Here is a 6,360-nt window from a genome sequence, read left to right on the forward strand (position 1 = left end):
GCTAGGTCAGCACCACACTTCAAGGGGAGAGCTGACCACGCACATTTAGGAGACCAGAACAGTACCATTTCTTGCTATTGGCAGAGCCTGGAATAAGCGCTGTCTATAGTCCATTATGTGTGTTTGTGTCTCCCTCAGTATAAAGGGCTGTCTTGTCTTGGTGGAGCGATCGAGCCCATACTGCAGACCCAATGCAGGGCAAACATCTGAATGGAGCCTAAAGGAGGTAAGCTTACAGCAAAATCTCTCTTGACTTGTGGGAAATCAGAAAAAAACAATATTATACACAAATTATGGATATGCCTCAACCTCCACTCATTCATTCTGGGGTCTACAAATGACGCTGCTCTGAAATCAATAAAACCAGTGGGTCATGATAGCTACGTCCATATATTTATACCTTCTATGCTTCCTGCTTCCTGTTAGGATCCTGTGAGGTCAGAGGCGGAGACTCAGCGCAAGTGTCTTCAGACACTTGATCCTAATGTTGTGTTGAAACATCCCTGGACCAAGCAGGAAGACCAGATGGTAAAAGCACACCTCACCTCACCTCAGGCCGTTAAATGCTCACATCACTGTTGTGCAAACTTTGACATTAATGAAGCTATAATCTAAGGCTGGGCAATATATCAATATGATATTGTAATATGCTGATATGGCATAAGTGTTGTCTTTTCCTGCTTTTAAAGGCTGCATTACAGTGAACTTATCAGACTGTTAAAAATGTGCTGTGCTGTGATGCAGGTGATGGAGCTGGTGGGTCAATACGGGACGACAGCGTGGGCGCGCATAGCCGTGCAGATGGGCAGCCGGACGGGGAAGCAGTGCCGCGAGCGGTGGAACAACATCCTCAACCCTGCTATTATAAAGACCGGCTGGACCAGCGTGGAGGACAGCATCATATGCCAGGCCCATCAAACCCTGGGCAACCGCTGGAGCGAAATCTCTAAGCTGCTGCCTGGCAGGTAAAGGAGGAGGAGAGAGGAGTTAGTTTATTTCTCGTTTTGGAAAATCGTTTTGCGTCTGTAGCAGTCAGACAAGATACAGTACAGTACAATACAAAACAGTTATGACAGATACAACAAATGTTTTATCACAAAGTGCTTCACACCAACCCTCGTGAAAAATGATTAGAATATTACTATGTTTTCAGAGTTTATTTAGCAGAAGGTATAAAAGATCTCTGGGCACAGGAAGTCTGCAGAGACGGTGCCCTGTACCTCTGTCTTGGTGGTAACAAACTCATATTCAGTATTGAGAGGGTGTGATGTGTCAGTGAGGATTGCCCTCTCAGTTCATCTCAGTTACTCTTGGCTCTTTGCATGAAGGTTTTGTTATGAATGGATGAGATTTTGTTATGAATGGATGATGTTTTGTTCCCAGGACGGACAATGCGATCAAAAACCGCTGGAATGGGAGTTTAAAAAAGAAGTTGGAGGACGGCTATCCCCAAGCATACTCCAAGCCCATCAAGGTCAGCTCACACTACCTAAACACCCAGGCCTCTGTCTGTCGGGCTGAGTGTGTGTGTGTGTGTGTGTGTGTGTGTGTGTTTGTCAGTCTGTGTCTGTCTGTCAGTCAGTCTGTCTGCCTGTCTGTGTGTCTGTCAGTCTGTTTGTCTGCCTGTGTGTGTGTCTGTCTGTCTGTCTGTCTGTCTGCTTGTCTGTCTGTCTGTCTGCCTGTCTGTGTGTTTGTCTGTCTGTGTGTCTGCCTGTCTGTCTGTCTGCCTGTCTGTCTGTCTGCCTGTCTGTGTGTCTGTCTGTCTGCGTGTCTGCCTGTCTGTCTGTCTGCCTGTCTGTCTGTCTGAGGTCGCCTGGTTGTTGCTACTTGATGCACGTGGTCCTGGGCTGAAGTTGCCCTTGTTACAGATGGAGCCTTCTGTCCATACTGCCGTACTGTGTGTTCATTTCTTGCAGAATTCTGCACGTTTTCTGAAAGCTTACGGATACGGCTGAAACGGAAGAGTACCCCCCCCCCCCCCCCCCCCCCACACACACACACACACACACACACACACACACACACACGCTGGCTCTCTACTGTCCACTAGTGGATGTATCGCTTAACATGATACCAACGTGAAAGACGCATAGAAGTAGGGATGCACGATATATCGGCAATCATATCGGTGTCGGCCGATGTTGGTCATTTTTTAACATATCGGTCATATCGGTATCGGTCAGATGTTGCAATGTTAATATCGGTTATCATTATCAGCCAAATTCTTCACATTGATATGAAATAATGCAGTAAATCTATGATTTATGGGCTTTTCCAAAGGCTTTGCAAATAAAGAAATGCATAACTTTTTCAAATTCAGTGTTAACATGTGTTTTTCAGTATGTACAAAATGTGATGATCATAAAAATGTGGTTTTATACAGATCATATCGACATCGGTAAATATCGGTTATCGGCCATAACAGCAATGTTAATATCGGTTATCGGCATCGGCCAAAATTTTCATATCGGTGCATCCCTACATAGAAGTATGTGGGCAGTGACAGTTGCATCGTTTGAAACGGACATGTTTATTTTCGTACGAAAAGGGAGCATAAATGAGCCATTAGTGTGCCTTCTTGTTATATAGCGCCACCATCTGGTCTGATAGTTCTCCTATGCTGTGCCCCTCCATTAGGTGGAACACTCCAGCAGTCCCCCCTGCCCCCCCACTGACTGTCACCTCTCTCCGGCCGGCAGCGAGCTGACAGCTGATCCACAGTGGATGGAGGTGGGTTACCAGCAACGCTCCACTAGACTAGCAGTGATGTAGTGCTCAATAAATGTGTGATAATCGCAGTTATCAAACCTACATGGTTTTAATCATAATTTAAATTTTTAAACGGTAATACTGTCAGGAATTTTATTAGGGTTTATCATTAAACTGGTAAATGTTTCATGTAATGTGAGTACTCAAGTATTGAAATGACTAAAACCATCCGTAGTTTGGTTGTGTTTGTCCAGCTGTGACCTCTGACCTTTCTGTATGACAGGACCCGACGGCTTCATTCCAAGTGACTCCGATGCAGGAACAGGAAATGCTCTCATTGCTGGGACCGGAAGTAAGTGCTCTCACAGAAATCTCTGATTCGGGTCATCTTAAGCCATTTTTAATATTTTACGATACACGAAAGTTCGACTGAAATAAAAACTACATTCAATTTAATAAAATTCCCTGCATTTAAAAAAAAGTGAGCTGCCCCCTAACATCCCTCTGTGTTCAGGTTGAGGCGGAGAGCTTGAGGATGGGAGCCCCGCTGGGCTGTGAGGAGCTGAACTGCTCACCCCAGCCCACCCACCCTGCACACACACTCAGCCAGCGGGAGGTGGGTATTCTCTTAACACTCAGCTTTTTCTTCTACACTCAATTCTGACTTCCATCTTTCCTTTATTTGGGGATTTAGTTTTTCTTCTATTTTTGGACATGTACATTGTTTTGTTTGCAGTGTTTGTTTGTCACGATGTTTCTGCAGAAACATGTGGGAGAACCTGATTGAATCGATTAAGGGAACACGCCAACATTTTTGGGAGATTGGCCTATTCCCCGTTTTCACCTCAGCCATTTTGTGTCTAAAAGGCAGGAAGCAACACAGGCCCCAGCACTGGAACACCTAAATGGATTGGAAGTTGGAAACCCTTGTTAATGTTTTGCTTGCACCCGTGTTACTTCCTGCCTTTTAGACATAAAATGGCTGCTGTGAAAAAGGCCTACTTGCCATATTCCCGATAGTAAGAGGAGATGATATATGCCCTATCTATCTTCTCGTTTCACTATTGAGAATATGGCAAATAGGTCAATCTCCCAAAATATTGGTGTGTTGCTTTAAGGATGGATGTTCATGGCTGGGTACACTGTCACTGCTGACTCAAGTGTGCTTATTATGAGGTTGATACCTGATTGGATTGGATTGCACCTTCCCACAGTGGGAATTGAAGCTGTAATCCTGGCACTGTGTGTTGAATTGCAGATGGTGATGTTTGGCCAGACTCCAGACCAGGTCAGCATGACTGAGCTGGCCAGGCAGTTCCTGCAGTCAGAGCAGATGTTGTTCGAGCTGTTCTTTGCTGATCCTGTTAACTCGGAGACTGTAAACCAGCTGGAGAACATTTATTCACAGAGGTATGTGTTGTCATATTATTGATTGAACATGATTGATGTTGAACACGTGAAGCAATTGTTGACAGCATTTGATTTAAAATGGCCTGTATTTATTGGTTGTCACTGCTGTCAGGTGATATAACTTATAACTGCAATGTCTTTTTATTAGTTGATTTGAAACATTTGTTTTTAGTGAAGCTGAAAACATACTTGTTTGGTACAGAGCCCAGTAAAAATCACATCACATTACAAAGACAACCTCATCCTGCAATGAAATATGTTTGAAAAGTTTTAAACCATCTAGGTCAGTGGTTCTCAACCTTTTTACACCAAGTACCCCCTGAGAAATGAGTTGGCTCTCCAAGTATCCCCATGACCGACAACGTTAAAATACAGTCTATTCTGAACAGTTTACGCAGGAGGCACACTTATTCCTAATAACATGATTTATTGTTAACTTTTGTCAGCCATAGCCACAATGTACAAAGGGGTAGCACTAGAACTAGCAAACTCTTCCACACAATTATCATACAATGCACCTCAGTAAATGAGAACATAACCGTATCATTCTCACACAGCAAGTGAGAAAATTGAGAACTTTATTTCAGCAAATGTACTTCAAACACTCTCTCTCTCTCTCTCTCTCTCACACACACACACACACACACACACACACAGCAAACAATTGTAGCCTACTTCAAACATTCAAACACACACATAGAGGCAGAGCATGTTGATGTCCATTGACAACTCACATAAGCCTAACGTGAAGGTTGTGCCTGTCTGTCTTTGTGAATTTTGATTGATTGATTCCAGCCTGCTTCTGTAGCTATTTGGTGTTGATGGCAGCAAGTGAACAGAAGCCTTTCTTGCACAGATATGTTGTCGCAAAAGGAAGGAGAAAGTGCACAGCTTTGTCAGACAGGGCAGGGTATTCTCTGTGTTGTTTTATCCAAAAGTCCAACAACCTTCTGAAAGCAGGCTTCCAGTGTTTCATCACAAGACAACTCTATTAAACTCTCCTGCTCAGCCCGCACTGTTGGCTGGGCTCTTCCTCCGTCTCACCACAGCTGAATCCAAACCTAATTGCGTTGTTTGTTTGTGGATTCCCCACTTATGCTGGTGACGGAGCCACTAGCAGCACATGTGACACTCGGTTCAGCGCTGCTAACGCTATTAGCGTGTTAACACTGGAAGGCGTCGTGGCTGCAAGCCGCTCTTGCGCTTCTGGCTTGTGCTCGTTTCACTGACCTGTCCTCCTCGTTCACTTGTTGAACTTCATTGCTGCGGGACTCCTCCACACGTCTCTTTCCAGTTCGTTTTCAGCCAATTTTGCAACATGCCTGCTTTCTTGTAATCAATAGCTCTAACGTTAGTGTAGGCCTACGCGCAACAGGTAGTAGTGTCCGTCAGAAACGTCAGGAACAATTTTTTATTTTGTTCCTAAATCTAAAAACAACAATGTGGAAGTTATTTTAAACCCCATTTACATTCTCAAGCTTATTTTCATTAATAGTAGCCTAGTATTTTGATAGTATTACTGTACAACATGTTTTAACGTTGGTTTTATTTCACATAAAATAACATTGAGATTCCAGGGATCCCTCCGAGTACCCCCAGCAGGGGGGCGCAAGTACCCCCGGGGGTACGCGTACCCCAGGTTGAGAATGACTGATCTAGGTGATTGAGTAAAGAAAATATCTACTAGAAAACATTCCCCTTCACTCTGCAGAGCCGGAGCAATATATATATATATATATGTATATATATATATGTATATACCGGTATTCATATATTGATCTTTGCCTTTGCCTTTTCTGCCTCTCTTCTAGGATGAGGTTGCACCTAGCTGAGGAGGTACGAGCCAGTGTGCCCGTCCAGACCATCAGAGCTGGCCCTGACACCTCAAGCCCCAGGTGGGCGGTACTTGCTGCCAGACCACAGCTATGTTAGCTCCTCCTCTTCTGTGTCCTTCCTCGAAGGCAAAGATGTTCTTCAATCTCCAGCGCCTCCTCCAGCCATCAGCTGCAACGGCGCACCCCCGTCATCCCAGGCACGGTTCAACTCACCCCGGGCGTCCGCTCCCAGTCTCCAGCCTCAGGGCGAGCGCACGCGGCCCCTCCCCTGTGAAAGAGAGGAAGAGAAAGCTCAGTCCTCACAGCTTTATCAAAGCCAAACTGAGGAGACCAGAGAGGCAGAGCCTCTAGCCAGCTGCTCAACTGAACAGATGAAAACAGAAGCTGATGAAGAGGACTGTGGAGT

The sequence above is a fragment of the Poromitra crassiceps genome, assembly GCF_964638095.1.
Source record: "Poromitra crassiceps genome assembly, chromosome: 25".
Lineage (NCBI taxonomy): Eukaryota > Metazoa > Chordata > Actinopteri > Beryciformes > Melamphaidae > Poromitra > Poromitra crassiceps.